General features: G+C 54.5%; 1 protein-coding gene across 4 annotated transcripts in view; it reads right to left on the minus strand.

Moving 5' to 3' along the window:
* The window catches only part of SYNE3 (spectrin repeat containing nuclear envelope family member 3), a 95,687-nt gene extending 78,284 nt beyond the window's left edge, over positions 1 to 17,403 (minus strand). For 2 of the 4 annotated variants that reach the window (XM_036106151.2, XM_078054167.1), the window contains exon 1: positions 16,534 to 16,599. The gene's annotated coding sequence lies outside the window, so the exon portion shown is untranslated. Of the gene's footprint in view, positions 1 to 16,533; positions 16,625 to 17,363 lie in introns of those variants that run through there. The other 2 variants (XM_078054165.1, XM_078054166.1) reach the window with 2 other exon arrangements.
* Positions 17,404 to 19,640: the final 2,237 nt, after the last annotated feature.

Raw genomic sequence — 19,640 nt, forward strand, 5'->3', positions numbered from 1 at the left:
TTCAGCAATGGCGGCGAACCCCCCTTTCCACAGAGAAACAAAGCGTGTGGTCACAGGGCCCTAGCTGCCTGGCTTGTGACAAGGAAGACCAGAGAATAGCCACACCTGGGTGATGTGGGGCAGCTGGGCTGGGCAGGGAGTGCAGGGCAGGGCTCATCCTGATGAGTCACTGCCCTAGACTCCCACTCACACCCAGTCACCAAGGCCTGCCTCTTCTGGTTACTTCCTAAAAGATGCTAAGCTTCCGGAGCTAGCCTGCTAAGCAGATTCAGACCTAAGCCAAGTGGATTTAACTTCTCTGACTTCACTTTCTCATCTATAAAATGGGAGTAAGGGGGCGCCGGGGTGGCGCAGTTGGTTAAGCCGCCGACTCTTGATTTCAGCTTGGGTCGTGATCTCAGGGTCATGAGATCAAGCCCGGCATCAGGCTCCGCACTCAGCGTGGAGTCTGCTTGAGATTCTCCTTCTCCCTCTGCCCCTCTCCGCTCTCCCTGCTTGCTCTCTCTCTCTCTAAAATAAATAAATTTTAAAAAATCTTTAAAAAGGGGGTAATAATAATATGAACTTCCTATCGCTGATCTGAGAATAAAGTGAGTTCTATCGGTAAAATGCTTAGAACAGCGCAGGTAAACAGCAGGTGTTATGTAAGTGTTTTAAATAAATAATAAATTGACAGATGAGGAAAGGAGGAAAAACAAAACGAAAGCAAAGATGCGATATAACAGTCCAGCAAAGAGGAAATGATGGAGAAAAGTGTGTGATATCATTTCGTGGAATATTCTGGGCCGTTCACAATGAAACAATGTGATGGTTCACACCGTGGCATAATGCTGTAGCTAACAGGAGGAAGGGCATGCTGAAAGACTCCGTGCATTCTGGAGGAGGGGTTGGCAAACTTTTTCTGGAAAGGATCGGGGAGTATTCCAGCCATATGGTGTCTGTCACAACTACTCAGATCTGCAGTTGTGGTGTGAACACAGTCAGGGGCAATGTGTAAACCACCCGCATGGCTGTGATCCAGCAGCTTTGTTTATAAAAACAAGTGGCATTTGGCCAGGGGGCTGTAGTTTGCCAACTCCTGCTGGTAAATTATGCAAAAGCTGTGTCAAAAAAAAAAAAAAAAAGATAAAGATTGAAAGGAATATGGAAAAAGACAAGGGGTTCTCTTACAGCAGTGGAATCACAGGTACATTGTTAAAATTTCGATTCCCTTAAGGTGGTAGTCACAGTTTAAAAAAAAAATTAAAGGGCTTTAATGTAACACACTCTAATAACACATTAAGAGATTTTGCGGTTCTGTTAGACTTTCAAAACAAGTTCAAATGAGTATTAAGCCCAGCAATCACATTATGCTGCACAGAAAAGGTAGAGACTTTGAAGTATGGCCAGTCTGGGACTGAACCTGGCTGCTCCATCTGTTTGCTGTGTGACCTTGGGCAAGTTTATTAACCTCTCTGTTCCTCAGTGTTCCTCAGTTACAAAGTGAGGATAACAACAGCATCAACAAGCACACAAGAGCCCGGCACTGAGCCTGGGGCACAGTAGGGCTTGCCTCTCAGACCCACCAGGACCCACAGGGACCCACGTGGGCCAGATCCCACTGACCCTGGGCCTGTGTCATCACCAAGAACAAGGCAGGTTAGAAAGCCCGGCATTCTTTCCAGGTAAGAAAAATGCCCTCCCGTGGTTTTCAGGTTTGGTTTAGAAAACAGAACAACCTGAACATCACTTTTCAATTAAGAAAAGGCACTCCAGCTGTGGGATGAACAGCCCAAGGAAGGCAGTGTTCATTCCAGAAGGGAGTTCTTGGAGGGAGGGAGCGCTGGGGGCTGTGCTCATTGAACCCTGGGGAGACCCTTGGCCCTGCAGAGCCAAAGCCGTGCCTGGTTCCCAAGCCTTAGGCATCAGAGTGCTTCAACTCCTCCCCCAGAAGCCTGCTAGTCTTTTTTTCTTTTTTTTTTTTTGAGAGAAAGAGAGAGCACAAGCAAGGGGGAAGGGCAGAGGGAGAGGGAGAAGCAGGCTAGCAGGCCCTCCGATGAGCGGGGAGCCCGATGGACTCGGGACTCGATCCCAGGACCCTGGGATCATGACGTGAGCCGAAGGCAGACGCTTAACCGACTGAGCCACCCAGGTGCCCCAGAAGCCTGCCTGTCTTGCAGGAGGCAGAGGGACCTGAGTCCTCTCTTCTCCGCAGAAGAGGGCATGCAAGGGCTCAGGGTCAGGGCCTTCCTGACTTTAACCCTTCAGTGCTCCGTATACCCTGAGAAAATCCTCCATCTTAACAGGACAGCTAAAGTCCTTCTCCATTTATCTCGGCAGCCTTACCTTCCACACTTCCCACTTCCTTCCCAGCAACAGGAGCTCCCTGGGGCTTCTCCCCTCTATCTCTTCTTTCCCTGGCTCCATTTACCCATCACTGCCTCCAGGAAGCCCTCCGGGATTTTTCAATGGGTAGAGGGCTGGGAACTAACATTGCTAAATACCTACTAGGTGTCAGGCACTGCGTTGGGTGTTTATACACATTCAGCTCATTGAGGTCTCTCACCTACTCTCAGACCCACAGCAGGAATGATTGGCTTTTTTTTTTATAAGGAAATCAAGATTCAGAGGGGTTACCTAACCTGCCCAAGGTCACACAGCAAGTAATCTTGCTGCCTTCTTCTCTCCTCTTAGCGGAGTCCCATTAAAATCGTCCCCGTTCTGCTGAAGCTGCAAGGAGATATCCACTGGACTATCCAGAAGAGTCCACACCCTGTATTGTTAACACCTGCCTTGTATTTGCAAGCCTCAGAGCACTCTGGAGACATTCCCTCCAGGGAACCTTCACCTCTCTGGAGTCCAAGGTCAACTGTTCACAGGCTGTGCTGATTATAATTAGCTCATGCCTGTTCCTGCCAGGGCTTCAAGATGCCAGGTTTAGGATGTGTCTGTGGGAAGCCAAGGGCACCTGGCTTGTGGACTGACTTCTGTTCCTCGGTGCTCTGGCATCTCAGCGTGAGGGTGTTACCCCCAGAGTGACATCCTCGTAGACTAAGAAGTGCCACCCGAATTGCCCAGACCTCAGCACCGGGTCGAAGCCATCCTCTGGGGCCCAGGGGAGCGGCGTGTTTCCCAGTCTCAGGGCGCTGTGGCCCTGCACCCCTCCTGGAGGGCCCTGTGTCTGGGCTTGAGCACCCCGTCAGCCCCAGGGGATAGCACTCCACTGTCAGGGGCAACCCATGGCAGCTGATGACGCTGTCACCCTCCGTATCCCCCTTGGCCCTCTCCCTGGCAGTCCCCTGCCTGGGGCTGGAGCGAGACTGATCCCTTTCCTCCTGGAAAAGCCTGGGCACCTGGGTTCTTGCCACCAGTCCCTTTGGGAGCCCATGTCCCTTCTTGCTGTTGCCCTGGCAAGGTCACCCACCCAGCGGCGGGGGCGGGGGGGGAAGGGGGGAGAAGTGTGGCCAGCATGGGAGCCTGGTACTTGGTACTCCCACGCTGAGGAGAGGAGCAGACACACACTCAGCTCCCGCACGAGGCACAGGACACCATCTGACTTTCCCAAATATGTTTTCTCCCCTGCCCCACACAATGCTGGCTTTTACAGATTTCCTTGAAGGGACCGAGGGTCCACATGCCACCAACCCTGAGTTGACAGCACTGCACAGGAGGGCCGCCACCACCCAGGGGAAGGTACCTTCTTTCTGCCTCCATGGGAAGGCGCCGCATGTGCTAGGCCTGAACCATCAGCCGCCCCCTCCATTCCCAGCCTGTTGGCAATTGGCAGGGGCTCAGTGACTTCCCTTCTTCTTTGCATTTCCTTCCGAGCATATGTGACCTTCTGATATGGTCTGTGCAGTTATTGCCTGCTTGTTGAATCTAGAGGATTCTAGATCTTTCTAGAATGCACGTTCCATCAGCGCAGAGACTCTGCTAGTCATGCCCACTGCTCCCAGCCCACTTCCTGGGACAGCGTCTGTTCCTGCCAGGGCTTCAAGATGCCAGGTTTAGGATGTGTCTGTGGATGCCAGGTTTAGGATGTGAGGACAGGAGGTCCTCAGCAAGGAATGCATGACTCTGCTCTACATGTTCAGTGTCATTCATTCCTTCAAGAAACCTTTACAGGGCCTCCAGGTGCCAAGTGTAGCAGAGGAAACACTACAGTGGGGACCTTCCCTTGAGGAGCTCGCAGTGTATGGGGAGAAAGATGCAGAAACATAGAAGGCCAGTTAGGGAGCTGAGTGAGATTCAGCTCAGAGGGACACAGTGGGGGTGGGAGACACTGCTTGTCGTGAGGGGCCAAGGGATGGATGAGTCACAGAGGTGGCGCCCAAGGGACGGGAAACAGCATATGCAAGGTGGCAAAGCATGAACGAGCATCTGAGCCATTTGCCCCAGCGTGGTGGAGACCATCAGCCCCCAGCCATTCACCCCATGGCATTTCTGAAACGCTCTGTGCTCTGGGACCCGGACCTGCAGGGGTGGCGGGTGGGGGTGGGGCTGGTTTCTCCCGTCATGCACCCACAGACCCAGGGGGCAGCAGAGTTGGTGATTCCTCATGCACAGGGGCTCTGAGCAGACCCCGATGCTCAGGGGAGAGCTGACCCCTCCCACACCGCCCAGCTATGACCCAGACTGCCCAATGCCGCAGTCAGGGCGGCGTGACCGACTGACCAAGGGGGACCGATTGCTCCAGTTTGCTCCAGACTTTCCCTGTTTCTGCCCTGCAAGTCCTGTGTCCCAAGAAACCCCTCCATCTAGGGCACACTAGGGACAGTTGGTCACACCTGTGTCCATCTTTCTTTCTCTCCCAAGACCCCTTCCCCCCACTCCTGACACCCCTGTCCCCACCCCAACCTCTTGGCCACTCACAGATGGGGGCTGGGTTTCCAGCAGCCTGGGTCCAGGCCGCTTGTCCTCAGGTAACCGAGCAGGAGATGCTCCAGGTTACGGACAGGGCAGCTGACCGGCGAGTCCAATGTCCGGGTGTCCCGGCTTCTCTGATGAAGCCTTCAGACAAGAGCAAGGGGTGCAGGAAACCCAGCCCGGAGCCTAACCGCGGCTGGCCCAGATGCACCGACCCTGCCACGGTCTCCCTTGCCTGGGCTTTATCTCCAGAGGCCTCCATAATCCAAGGCCAGGCTTCCTCCCCAGCCTTCTTTTGTGCATTCAGAGCAAGGCCCACTGCAGGCGCCCCACAGACACGTGCTCAGGCAACAGGCCACTAATGACATTTCCGTCCCCATTTTACAGAAGGGAAAACCGAGGCCTAACACCAGTTAGGAACTCACCGCCAGTATGTTTCCTAAGACCCCGATGATTCCATTCTTCAAATGCAGCTACCCCGAATCCAGTCTTCTAGAACCTTCTAGAGCCTTCCCCACTAACCCCGCAGAGACTCAGACACCACAGATGTTCTTGCCCAAGAGGGTCCGATAAACTTAAAGACTTCCCCAGATGCCTGTTTCCAGCCTGGGACTTCTAAACTAGAGCTCTTTGCAGAACGACAAAGTTGCCCCCCTAAGATATTTACACAAAACCCTCAGCCTGGAGCCCCCCACAAGCTGCTGGAAGTCCGTGAGGTCCCCCAAATGATGCTCGTCCCCCAAAGAACTTGAGGCACAGCACAGAGGAGTTACAAGAGCCTGACTGTAAAAGGAAAGATGCTGATTACATTAACAGCTCAGCAAGTACATAGCTGAATTAGATTTAACCCCCCTCTGGTCCCCTGCAAGGACATTGCATGGAAAGAGCTAGGTCCTTCGAGTTACACAGTCTTCTAGATCTACTATATAAATAAATATATATATATATAAATATATAAATAAATAGATCTAGATCTATTTATTATCAGCTGTGACCTTGGACAAGCTCTGTAACTTCTCTGGGCCTCCTTCTCCATAAAGTGCCAAGTAAGATCTACTGTGCAGGGCTGCTGGCTGAAGGAAAAAAGTACTCCCATCCACCTGTGCTCCTGAACTCATTGCAGAGGGGAGAGGACATAGCTGACCTTCCTGCAGAGTTGTGCCATGTGCCTGGTATGTGTTAAGCCCTGCATTGATCATTCCATTGACGTGGTAGGTCCCACTATTCTTGCCTCTCCAGATGGAAGAAGCAAGGCTCAGAGAAGCTGAGCCACCTGCCCAAGGTTGCACACCCAGCACAGGACAAGTTTTATCCCTCCAGGTTCCTCTCCTCCTCGCCACTAGACTTAAGGTTTAGCTGAATGCGGGAACTAAGTCACAGACCCACGGTTCTATTTTAAGCAGCAGGCTTAGAAGATCGGGACCTATTTCAGAACTAGTTTTCAGAACTGAAATGATTAGAACAACTTGCTCCAATCTGCAAGACCCACCCTCCCCTGCAGCGGGGGCTTCTAGAACAGGGGCCTGCAAACCACGACCCATTGCGCGTTCCAGTACACAGCTTTCCAGTACACAGAATGATGATTCTGTTTTTAAATGGTTGGGAAGGGGCGCCTCAGTGGCTCAGTCAGTCAAGCATCTGCCTTTGGCTCAGGTCATGATCCTGGGGTCCTGGGATCGAGCCCCGCATGGGGCTCCTTGCTCAACAGGTGTCTGCTTCTCCCTCTGCCTGCCCCTCCCCGCTGCTCATGCTCTCTCTCTCTCTTAAGTAAATAAAATCTTTAAAAATAAAAAAATAAATGGTTGGGGGAAAAACTGAAAGAGTAATACTTTACGATAGGTAAAGATGACAGGAAACTCTTAATTCCAGCATCCGTAAGCCAAGCTGTTCCGGGCTGCAGCCACGGCAGGGTTACATACAACAGAAGAACTGAATAAATTACAACAGAGTCTGTGCGGCCCATAAGGCAAAGATAGTTACTATCTGTCCCGTCACAGAAAAGGTTTGCCGATGCTATTTATCAGCTCAAGAGAAATACCTCACCCCACCCCCACAGATCAGCACAGCATTCCTGAGAGGTCTGGAAATTAGAAGACTCCATACCATTCCTTTCGGCAAGAAGTCTGCAATCCCTGATACCCAGAGTGGGCTGACCAGTTAAAAGACAACAGGAACCTCACACAATCAGGAAAGGAAGGCACGCGGCCAGCTCGCCGGTGGCAACAGGTGGCTCCCCCCAGACACAGGCAGGAAAAGCAGGCTGGGGCCAGGCAGGGTCTGTTCACCTGAAGTTCTGTTTCTACGTCCCTTCCGGATAGTGTAAGCACTGGGGGCGAGGGTGAGGGCCCTCCTCCATCTGAGAAGTCAAGGCCTGGGGCCAGCACTGCTAGCCCCCCATGACCTGATCCGCCCATGTGCCAGGGCGGGTGCCTGAGTCCTATGGAGTCAGATCCTGGTAACTTTGCATTCACTGGGTTTATGCAGCAATGTCTCTGGTGGGGGGGGGGGAGTGGGGGGGGAAGCCCCGAGTGCTGCCCAGGGGGCTTCCCAGCTGCCACTATGACCCAGGAGAGGTGGAGACCCACTGCAACAGAGAGAACCAGCTGGTCTGTTTGGGGGGGGTCACTGAGTAAAGCAAGAGGGGGACACCTCATGTACCATCACCCCCGAATCTGCTAACCCTGTTTCCTCTGGGTCCAGGCAGCTGGTGTGAACAGTCTGGGCTATCTGTCCGTTTTATTAGGCCATCCATGGTGAGCACCTCTCAGGTCCATCAGGACGTGGGGCCTGGGGGTGCCCTTTGAGGTCACCCAGTTACAGTTTTTACACACTTTGGACATCTGGGCATCACATCTGTGATTTTGGCCACATCTAGGGATGCCTGGTTTTACTATTTTTTCTCATTAGTGCTTTTTTTTTTAATTCTCCCCATTTACACTTAAATTTCTTTTAAAAGGAGAATTTTTATCTTTACCTCAAATAGAAAACCAGAGTGAGGATCGATTACCGTGTGCAGAACATCATAAGGGATAAACACTGTGCATATAAACCATTTACTTAACTCCATCTGAAGCTCTTGCTAGCTTGTGCCCGAGGCCTGCTCCTAGTTAGGAATGGGCCAGCATCAGAGCCAGACAGGTGCCACCCGGAGACAGAACCCAGGGGTTCTCAACCAGCCCTGTGCAGCAGGACCACCCAGGGAGCTTTTAAAAAACACAGACAAGCAGCCTGAGGTCCAGAGATTCGTACATTGGCCTAAAGTGAAGCCCAGGTGATTAGGAAAACATTGCATAACCAGAAGGATAAAGGGGAAAAGTCAGAGGGAAGATAGAGATGAAGATGGAGAAAGGAATGACTGTCACCCCCTGCTCTGAGCACGTGCCACCACACTCATCCTGTCTGTGACCAGTAGCCCCCAGTCCAAACTCAGACCTCAGACCTCGTTTACACCCTCACACTGTACTGAGGATCCCGGGCTGGGATAAGACCCGAGGGCCCAGTGGGGTGACACTGACTTTTTCCCATAGGCCATTCTCTAAAAGAAAAAAAGTCACTCTGGCCATTAGGGATGGCTGGGAACCTGGGAGGGAAATGAGTGATCAAGATACACAGTCTGCACCCTATACCCCAATAAGAGTCTTCCCAAGGAGGGGCAGGCTCTGCCCGTCGCGCCCCTGGGACCGGCCGGAGCATGGGCCCCAGCCAAGAACACCTGAGCCAAGGGCTAGCTCACCAGCAGCTGTGTGGATCCAACCACTGGGAGTGCCGGGGCGGAGGCAGGCGGAAGTGGCCAGCTCCCTTGCACGTGAGCCATGCTGCCACCGGACTCACTTCCCCAGCTAGGGAGTACCCCGGGAAAAGAGGGAGTGCTCAGAGCAGCTGAGACCAAGCGCTCACCTGCAGCTGGGACTCCCTCACCCACCTGTGACCCTATGGCAGGGAAGGTGTGACCAGCCCCGGGGGCAGGTGAATTGGCCTAGCCCATGCAGGTGATGTGACTTGCCAAGATTGCACTCACCCACCAGGCTCGTTCGAACCACGGGGCACAGACGTGCTTCTGGAGCCTTCCTCCCCTGTCCAGCTCAGCTGACGTCAGCATGCTGAAGGAAGGCGATTGCCCAAGGCACAGGGCTTCCAGAGCCTAAGGGCTACATCCCAGCCACAAACACGTGCCTCTCTGGCTCCCCCAGCAAAGTGGCTCCAGCGAGGGGCCTGCATGACAAACCCCGCTGCTACCTAGAGGGGACAAGTGTAGGGACTTGCGGGGCCACCCCCTCGCCTTGCCAAAGGAGCACACGAACAAGCAAAGACTGCTGGGAGCATCTACCCTCCCCCCCACCCACTCAGGCATTCAGGTGGTTTTACCTAGAAGCAAATGGGGACAAGAGATACCACAGATGGAATTTTTTACAAATCCATTTTCTACAAGTATTTCTGAGCCAAGCTGAATGTGAAATCAGCAAACAGATAAACATGCAAATTACATAAGCCAGGCTCCAAACTGCTGCCCAGTCCCGAATAAAGGAATTTAACCTGACAACCCCAACTGGCTCACATCCAGCCTACAACGGCCGGCTTGTGGCCACCCACTTCTCAACAGCGAGTGAGCAAGCTGCAGGCGGAGCTCCGGGGCCCGCGGGAGGGAAGGGTGTGGTCGGGGTGGTCAGGGTGGGGCACCCCAGGGTGGGCCCTGGCTCTGCAAAACCTGTGGCATTCCTGGACCCATGTGACACTGGCCCCACAGAAAGGATTTCCTCTGAGGAACGGCCTGTCAGTGTGACAGACACTGGGGGTTGCGGGGAAAGAACTCGATGCTTGGGGAGGAGGCCTGAGTTCTGGGTGTGACTCACCGAGTCCTGCCCAGCGCGCTCCCAGCATGGAACCGTGAAAAGGCCAGTGAAGGTGGGCGGTTCCCTGCACGAGCTGTGGGGTCAGATAGTTGGAGCTAAATTCTAACTCTGCTGCAAAGTGGCCGAGGGCAGGTTGCTGAACGTCTCCGTAAAGTGGGACCCTCAGAGCCTGCCTCCGGAGCTGTTGGGAGGATAGAGAGGGGAAAAACCCAGGGAGGCATTCAGAGTAGCATGGCCACTCCTAAGTGCTGAGCAGACGCTAGCCATCACGATCAAGTGTGCCAGACCCCTGGGGGGGGGGGGGCGGGCGTCAGCGCTCCTTGTCAGTTTCTACTTCCATTCATCCCATAAATAGGGACTGAGCACCTACCACTTTGGCGAGGCTCTGGGGACAGAAAAAACAATCTTTGCCCTCATGGAGTTGACGTGCTAGCAGGGGAGATGGATGATAAGCTCAAGAGCAAATACGTAGGGTGATTTCAGGTAGTGATAAGTGCAAGAGAGACTCAGAGAGGGAATGAGCGTCAAACGTGAGCTCCAGGGGGGCCAAGAGATGTCAGATTCCAGACAGGCTCCAGGTCCAGCGCCGGCCCCAGAGAGCCCAGGAAAATGGACAGCTCTCCAAGAGGACAGTCTCCAAAGAGGGCCACAGAGGGAGGTGACCAGCGTCCCTTCTCTCCCCAGCCTTGGGTCATGACTCTGGAGCCCACCTTTCTCCTCGGTGTCCTGGGAATCACTAGGATCTGCCCGTCCACTCCAGTTGGGGGTGCTCATTAGGGTGGCATCAGCACCCCTATATTTGTAAGATCTGATTTTAAAGTTAGAGCCTTTTAATTAAATAACAACAACGAGGGAATGAAAAACCCTGTATCTCTGCCCTCAGGGAGGAATCAAACACAAAACCTGAAATTTAAACACCAAAAGGAAAGTACACTGGGAAAGGAAAACAAACCCCCAACCCTGCATGGTGGCCTGAGGAAGGCTTCTAGAAGAGCTACCCAGCAGGTGTTGGTGGGGAGGACCTGGGGGAGGGGGACAGTGAGTCAGAAGTCACAATGGGAGGGCAGGTCTGGAGGTGGGGAAGTCCAGGATGGGTTTGTAGCCTCATGGGACCAGGAGGTAGCCCAGGTGGTAGAAAGCACAAAAGGCCAGCCAGGTAGCCTGGGGGCCTGGGACTTAGTCCTCAGAGCAAGGGGGAGCCTTGGAGGGGATAGGCAGGGACTCACCCGCTTACGTGAGCTGGCCTCTCCTAGGGTGGGCAGATTGCAACAGGAGACTTAGAGTCTCCAGACATCTCCTCCGAGGCCCGTTCGAGCTCTCCTAATTTCAGCCTCCCATTCTGAAGGGCAGGAAGCCGAGACTGGCCCAGGTGAAGGTCAGCGTGCCTGGTGACCCACCAGTGCCTCCCATCATCACAGAAGGGCCAGCTCTTTGAAACAACAAGGAAAGAGGCTACCCCCAGTGAGTCAGCCTGCTGTATTATTTCAGCAAATGTCACTTGGGAGGGGCTCAGCCCTTTCCAGGCCTCAAATAAAAGTCTTGGTTTAATGAGAGTTCAACAAGTGACTCCAAGGGCCCACCTCTTCTATGCAGGCCTTGGTGATGAGGCCAGAAGACAAGCCTGTCTACACCGCACGCTCAGCCCGCCTGGTGCTACAGCATGAATGCAGATGAAACAGACTTTTAGGGAAGGTGGCTTCGAGGGAAGAGGACTGGCCAGGGACCAGAAGACACCATCTCAGATCCCAGATTGGCCTCGAGGCACCAGAGAGACCTGGGCCAGGCACTTGCGCTCGCCGAGACTAGGTTTCCCCACGGGTCAAATTAGAGGGTCAGAGGAGATGAAGTCAAGGCTGGCTCTTATTCTCTCCTGCAGCTGTCACTTCCAAACCCTTCGCGAACACTGCACACACAGTCTCCGCGGGCACATACAGGGAGGGCTTGTTTCCCAGTCTCTGAAAGCTGCCTGGCTTGTGCATTAGCCCTGCTCCGGGGGGAGGCACCACCAGCCCCATCAGGCACATGACAAATGGGGTCACGGTGTCGCAACTGGACCCAGGACCCAGGGCAGGGGGACGGGGCCCCAGGCTCCACTGCGCAGGTGAGCGCATGGGCTGGGCACAACAGGAGAACCACCACTGAACACATCCCCTGGCACCTCGAGCCCCATTGGCCTCTGCAGAGGGAAGGCCCAAAGAATACCTGTGATTTGGGCAGAAGGAAGGTGGCCCGGAATTGAAGTGAGCATTCAGAGCACCAGGGCCAAAAATGGGATGGATTCCCCAAATCTCAGCACCCCACTGCCCTGCTCAGTCATAAGGAGGAAGACGTGGCAGTGAGAGCCGTCAGCTTCCAGAACCTTCTGCGATCTGACAGGTGGACAGACACCACCCAACTATGCTTGATCAGGGCATGTCCCCATGACCCACCAGCTGGGCTGGGCCACTGGGGATTGCAGCTTCTGGGGAGGGAAGGATGCGTTCACAACACGGCGCTCGCAAAAAAGTTTCCTGTCTTTTCAGTTCTTCCTCGGGGTGGGATTCCTGCTCTAGCACTTACCTGCTCTGGGATTTGGGGCAAGGCATTCAACCTCTCTGAACCTGTTTCCCCAACTGAAAAATGGAGGTAACCATACCCAGAGCAGTAAGTTGTTTTGATAACTTATAAGTAGATCAAGTGTGCCCCATGAAGACTGGGGGGAATATGAGGGGCTGTCCCAGGAGGGTTCTGTAGCAAAGGGGAGTGCAGAAACAGCTTATGTATGGCCTTTGATGATGTTTGTGTTCGTGTAAGTTCTGGAAGTGTGTGCTCATGGCACATTGTAGTTTTTTTCTGACTTTTTAAAATTAAAATGATCGTGTTAGTTTAGCCTCGAATATGGAGGTGTGGCAGGTGGTGTCCCAATGAGAGTCACACAGGTGTGGCAGCCCAGAGTGAGCTGTCTTCCCTGCCCATGTGCCTAATGCTGACCTTGACTGGGGCACTTCTATTAGCCATAAAACCAGCAGGTTGGCCCAGGTGACCCGAGGTTCCTCCCAGCTCAAACATTTCAGGATTTTCTGATTCATGAGCATAAATCATAAAGCATAAAGCATAAATCATTACACCAAGACCTTAAAAACTCCTGTTGATAACCTGAGATTGCCGTGTTCACACCATCTTCCAGCTGTTATGACTTCAGAAGAGGGAGATGATTTCTCCAGAAGAAGAAGCCATGTGTCTGTCTCACACTAGGATTTGTGTTTGTTTTATTTTTTAATCCAGCCAGATTAACATCTGAATCCATGGCAAGAGTCTGAGTTCCTAAGAGGGCTTTGTGAAATGTTTCATATTTCATATTACCTTTTTTATTTGCATGCAAGATTTGATATGTAAAATGGAATATATGCGTGTGTGTGTGTATGGAAACAGAGATTTGTAAATGATGAAACATAAAAATATTTTAAAATAGCACCCATGAACTAGAAGAAACAGAACATAATGGGTGCCACCGGGGGTGGAGGTGGCTCCTCCCTGACCCTGTGCCCTCTTCCCCACCGAAGATAACCACCCCAATTTGGGGTTACCATTCCCTTGCCTTTTATAAAACCTGCTTAAATCTGTGGAACAGGATCTAAGTAGAGAGGCGCACAGGAAACATACATATCCTTACAGATACTTACAGGGTGAATTCCTTTGTCGCAGACCCCGTGACCCTCCCAATCCCCTCTTACACCCCATACGCCCCCACAATGGTCATCTCTGACTCATTAAAGGTGCTCATTTCTCCCATTTTGCCATTGCTTTTTACTTCCCATGTATGCAACGCTTAACAACTCCTGGTTAGTGTTTGCGTTTTGAGCTTCATAATTAGCAGCTCTCTGCCCAGCCTTTCAAAGCCATTTCGGAGATGCTGGGATTCCCTGCCCAGAGTCTGCAGCCTAGAAATCCAGGCAAGAGGAGCACCCCGCAGCACATTGTTACAGTTACATTAGGAGGATTAGTAATAATAAAACCACCGTAACTCCTCCTATGATGTGTCCCCAGCCTGCAGGGCATTCTGCTGAGCCTTGTCCCCCATTGTCTCATTTATCCCCCACAGCAACCCCACAGGGAGGTGTGGGGGCCTCTTATCTCTATTTTAGAGATGACCAAACTGAGGCTTTGGCTGCTGGGACGGTCCCCCAGCTGCTTCCTAGCTGCTCAGCCCCGTCCCCAAATCCTGAGGCAGATCTCCATCCCCTGGAGGGGTGGAGAGGGTCAGCAGACAATTCCAGAACTTCTATCTCCTTCTCCCAGGTTCCTCTCTCGGCCCTGTTGAGCTACGTTTCGATGTTACAGGGAGAAAAAGTCCAGAATCCATTCTTTTCCAGGAAATACCAATGTCTTAGATAACCAGGATCCTGCCTCGTCAATACTGTTCTCCTGAAGATCAGCAGATAACATGGTGCTTCTATCCTCTGAGACAGACACGCAGCCGGGCGTAACGAAGAGCAGCAAGTCAAAAGCCCGGAGGTCAAATCCTGCCTCTGCGGCTCCTGGCCTCTGCATCCGTCTCCTCATCTGTAAATGGGCCAGCAGCGGCAGCATTGGCTGCCGTCAGGGCCGTAGGAGAGACAGGAAATGCTTCCTAAGAGCCCACAAACACGTGGGGTCCCCTGGCAGGCCCCTCTCAAATCTCTCTGCCTGGGTCGAAGACCATCTTTCAGGGGTGCAAAGGCTCCAGGGCCACCCTCCACTGGACAGACACGGGGATTCAAGGCAGAGAGGAAAGGGCAGAGCTGCGCTGGGCAGGGGGGACTCAGGTGTCCCCCACCTACCCCCCCCCGGCCCCATCACCATAAACTATGATAGCTGCTTGCATGTGCTGTGTCTGGCCCCGTATAAAACGCTCTTCATGGAGCGTCTCATTTAATGCTCACAGCACCCAAGATGGGGGCACTATGGTTACCCCCCCTCTTGTGGAAGAAGATCCAAGCTCTGAAAGCTGAAGTGACTTTTTCACGGCCAAGGCTGGCCTGGACCCAGGTGGTCGAACGTGGCCACCCCCATTCTTAACAGCTGGGCAACACGGGAGGCCCCACCGCCCTCTTGGCTCTCAGGGGCTCCAGGGTGTTTAGGGGGGTTGTGCTGGACCTGTCCAGTCTTACCTCCCCAGAGCGGAGGTCACCCTGCAGCTAAGTCAGGGTCCCCCAACTGTCCCGGCCCCAGGGTTTGGCATCACGAGGCCCAGCGGCCACCCAGGCAAGGACAGGTCTGCAGCGGTTACAGATCATGCAAAGCAGCTGGGAGAGAGGGTTGGTTGTTCCCATGGAGACCGAAGGAGTTCAAACTCACCCCGAAGCGGGGTGCCTGCAGGGGGCCAGCCTGCACCCTGAGGCAGAAACCAGAGCCTGGATTCTCAATCCTCCCCGCAGGGCCACCAGCAAATCCTCAGGCCTCCTCAGGACCCCCAGCAAGACAGGAGTTCCAGAAATAAAGCCTTCCCAGCCCACTCCCCCACTCCAGCTGCCCTCAGAGGGGCCTCCCTAGCTGAAAACGGCGCCCCGGGGCCAGCAGGCTTGGCACAGCTGTGACTGTCGGCAGCCCAGTGCGGTCCTGCTTGAGGAATGTGCAGACCCACACGTGTCAGAGAGCCTCGCTGGGGCACGGTTACAGGAAACAGAGCAAAACAACCCATTGGCACTGGCCTGTGCCTCCCGCCTCCCAGCTCCTGACCCCTGGGGGCAGTTGGCTATGCATGAGGCAGGGCCTGACCCTTTGAGAGAGCCAGCTTCTGTTCTTGGTTGTGCAGCTCTGGGCAAATCACTCTCCGTCTCGGGGCCTGCTTTCTCTCTTCTTGGTGGCTGAAGGAGGCTGTCCCGCCAAGCTCAGAAGGGCAGTGATTTTGTGACATGCTCCCTTTCCTGGGAGGACCGTCTCTTTTCCCCACTGTCTCCTCCTGCCCTCTGTCACCTGGGATGGGGCATGCTTCCTGGGCATGTCAGGCTCCTCCACTGGAGCCAGGAGGAAGTCCCAGGGCAGCCCTGGGCCAGAGCTTTTGGGCCAAAGCGAAGAAATAACATTGATTATCACCCCACTGCAGCCCTATAGTTTTGAAGCAAAGGTCGGCTGCGCAGGGTGGGGCACTCACGGGCTCCTAGGTTGACCACTTGGGTTACCTCCACCAGGTCCCCTGTCTAGAGTCAAGATCTCAAGACCCTAAGCGGAGTCAGCATCCATCTGGGGCTGGCTCAGGTCCTGCAAGAGATCTTCGGCCTCGCTACGCCCTCCTTGAGAGTTGCGGAATGAGGCTCAGAGAGGCCGAGGGACTTGCCCAGAGCTGCACAGCCAGGGGGCGTCTGAACGAAACCGAGGCTGCCTGGGGCGACCTCCCCCGCCCAGCGCGCGGGCTCTGGGCTGTCGCGGGCACTCCGAGGCGAGCGCGTGGTCGCCAGGACGGGGTATTCCCGCCCGCGTTTACTGCCCAGGCCCGGGACACGCGGCGGCGCGGGCCCGCGGTGACAGGTCCTCTGGCCCCAAGCAGAGGCTGAGCGAAGATTGGAGGCGGCGCCCGGCCAGCCGGGGACGCGCTGCCCAGGGCTTAGGGGCTTTATCTGGGGGGCCGCGCCTCCAGGCTTGGGGAGCAGAAAGGCTCCGGGACTTCGCAGGCGGCAGGGAACGGTTGGGTTTAAACTAAAAATACCCGCCCGCCCGCAGCTGTCACGCCAGGGCCCCCGCCCCCGCGCCGGGCGCGCCTCCCCGGGTCCCCTCGACTTTCGGCGACCCATACCCCTGGGGGACGCGTCGGGGCTGGGCTGGGGGCTGCGGCCCCGACCCTCACGGCCCCAGCTCGGCCTCCGGGTCCCGCGCCACTTACCCGGCCCTGAGCTTGCAGGAGCGCGGCGCCGCGGGCTGCTCCAGCCCAGCCGCCCTCCTCCCTGCGTCCCCGGCGGCTCCGGAGCGGGGCGGGGCCGGGGCGGGGCCGGACACTCGCCCCCAGCCCCGCCCAGTCCCCTCGGGGACCTGCCGCGGGAGCCGCCCCCGGGCCCTGCCACCGGGCAGGGTTGGACAAGGACGCGCCCGGCTCCGCGCGCTCGGCCGAGGCCCCCGGTGCACTGCCGCAGCCCCCCGGCGCCCAATCGCAGACCCCTCCGAGGGAGGGAGCGCTGCCGTGGGGTCTCCCCATCCTCACCCCCGGCCCCGCGCCCAGGGCTGCACACCGCCCGGATCCCCGGACCCCTGCCTGCCTCGGCCGGGGTCTCATCCTTGGGGATGACACGGAGCTGCCTCTCCCCCGGGGAAAGTTGGATCGGGGAGGGAGTTCCTCGGGCGTCCAGATTTGGGGAGAAGGCTGGGGGCTCGCAGGTCTTGCCCCCCCGCAAGAGCCGAGGCGGGGCCCAACGCCAGGACACTCCCCTGAGGCGCGAAATCCAAGAAGGAAGTGACACCTATCAGCTGGCCTGACAGTGGGGGCACCCCATCCGGTCCCTCCCACCCCACAGTGCCTGGAGCCACGGCGCGCGGGATCTCTGGGCCCCAGGCTCAGAAGGGAGTCCCCCAGGATGCCGAGAGGGGGCGACGGTGCGTGAGCCGCAAGGAATGTGGATTCTAAGCATAATCTGGACCTCCCACCCACGCAAGGCCCCCGGAAAGTGTCTCCCTTTTCTCCCAGCGCCGCACTCCCACCCAAATGACACACCCTCTCACCTTGATCAGCGACTCCACCAACTCTTAAACCTTGCAGCAGAATGTCTGAATCTTATCTGCCTCCTTGCCTTTGGCTCCCAGCGCACTAGGGCCCTTTGAACTGTCTCTCCACCCCAGCCTTGATCTTTGTCAGAGTAATTTCAACATGTTTCCCTGATTGGTTCTGTCTCCTCTGGATGGGAATGAGAGCCGCTAACGACACAACTTGTGGAACTGTGTACCATGGGGACTCCAGTCTTCACGATTTAGATGTCAGTGACGCCCATTTTGCAGATGACACCATGGAGGCTGAGCTTGAGGAGTTAGGGAGCTGGCCCAGATCTACTGCTTCCCAGAGGGTGTTTTCCTCTGTTGTTTCTTAGTGAGAGCTTATCTGGTCCTCTATCCATATTTGTTGAACAAATCAGTGCCGAAGACAAAGATTAAATTGTAAAACAAGACCAGATAGTAATAGTGTGTGTGTGTGTGTGTGTGTGTGCATGCTGTGCATGCATGTGTATGGGTGTGTGTGTGTGTGTGTGTGTGTGTGTCTTTTCCAAACTGAGGGCGAAGCAGAAGAATGCCACAGCCCAGAAGTAACACTGGGGTAGACCTAGCTGGAGTTAGAATGCCAGTATCAGCCACACCTCCTAACTCAGAACTCTGTTCATCAAGCTATAATTATCCACAGGGTCATAGAAGATGCCCACAAAGGGCCTCTCCCACGCTTCCCCTTGACCGGTTCTAGGTGTCCTATTATGTTTCTCATTATCATCCCGCCTCCATCTGAGGTGCTGTCACAAGCCTTGGGGTTACAACAGCCAAGTTGAAGGTGCAGTCAGCAATGACCAATTATTATGATATTTGGCACTTGGATAACGCTCTTTGTTCTTCCAAATGCTTTCATGTGTATCTCCTCATTGCATCTTTGCCAAGGTCTTCCAGGGGGTTAGGAAAAGTTCCATTAGTCTGTCTTAGGATGGAAACGAAGGCACACGGAGGTCAGGTGCTTTGCACAAGGAGGAAGATGGTCCCACCAGCTCTGCTGGTAGGGTGAAGCAGCGGGCCATCAGAAGTCAACTTCCTGCAGGGAGAGATGGTTTGGCACACCTGGGGCAAAGAGCTCAAGCTCCAGCGCCAAACTTCGAGTTGGCAACTTTCTGTTCATTACTCATCTTTGTCTTCCTCTTCAGTTACATGTGCTCAATAGTAAGAATCCATCTTGAATAATTTTGCACCTGGTGGTGTGAGCACGCCGCTCATGTGAGTTGTTCTGGGTAGAGCATGATCCCAACAGGTTCTAGTACACAGCTATTCAGTCTTTCATCAGATATTTCCTGAGCACCTACTACGTGTGAGTCCCTGGGGATATGGAGAGTGAGAAACAGAGGACTACTGCCAGAGGTCGAGGTCACAGTGCAATGATTCTGTGTCCAGGGGGCTGTCTCCTGAACAGGGTGGTGGTGTGCATAGAGATGCCCTGACCTCCCCCCCAGACCCCCCAAACCCTCCCAACTCCCAGCTCACGCAGCACAGAGCACCACCTCAAAGCTGCGAGACCCACACTCTGGACCCAGCTCTGCTCCTTCACTGAGTGAACCCTAGCAAGCCATGTGATTTCTTAGAACCTGGGTTTTCTCATCTCTTAAGTGGGAATAGCAAGAATATTCCATAGGGGAAAATATACGTGATAAAAAATATTTTACATGCCGATATTAGTAGATTTATTGTCATCATTAATATTATCTTCATCTTTACAGGGCTTGGTGATTTGTGACGATGCTCTCCCGTTGCTCTTCTCGAGCATGACGTAAGCACAGGGCGTGACTTTTTGTTAATTCTGTGCCAGTCTTCTGCCGCTCCAAAGTAGTCCACGCTGAAGGCGAACATGTTGAGTAATCAATGCGGGAGAGGGGGCAGTTTGCCGCTAGGAAGCTGTAAGCCTTCACCTCCGTCTTCAGTCTTCAGCATTACCCACGGCTACAGAAAGGAGTGGAAACGAAAACTGCTCTGGAAAGAAAATTCTGGCAAAGGATGGGGGTGGGGGGTGGGGAGAGAGCCCCTCCAGCATCTCTGGAATTGAACACAGGAAACCCCGCCCTGAGGCCTCCCTTTCAGAAGTGGCCCAGAGAGGGAACCACAAGGAGGCCCTAAAATTATGCCATTCGGAAATTCTGACTCATTTGGCAGTGGGGGCTGTTTGTGCAACGTACAAGATGTCTCCCAAAAAGTGAAATTTTGACTGCTCCTTCCCGACGTCCCTTCCCTGCAGCCAGCATGAGGAAGCAGGGGCTGATT

Source organism: Halichoerus grypus, chromosome 8, assembly GCF_964656455.1.
Source record: "Halichoerus grypus chromosome 8, mHalGry1.hap1.1, whole genome shotgun sequence".
In the NCBI taxonomy this organism is placed as follows: domain Eukaryota; kingdom Metazoa; phylum Chordata; class Mammalia; order Carnivora; family Phocidae; genus Halichoerus; species Halichoerus grypus.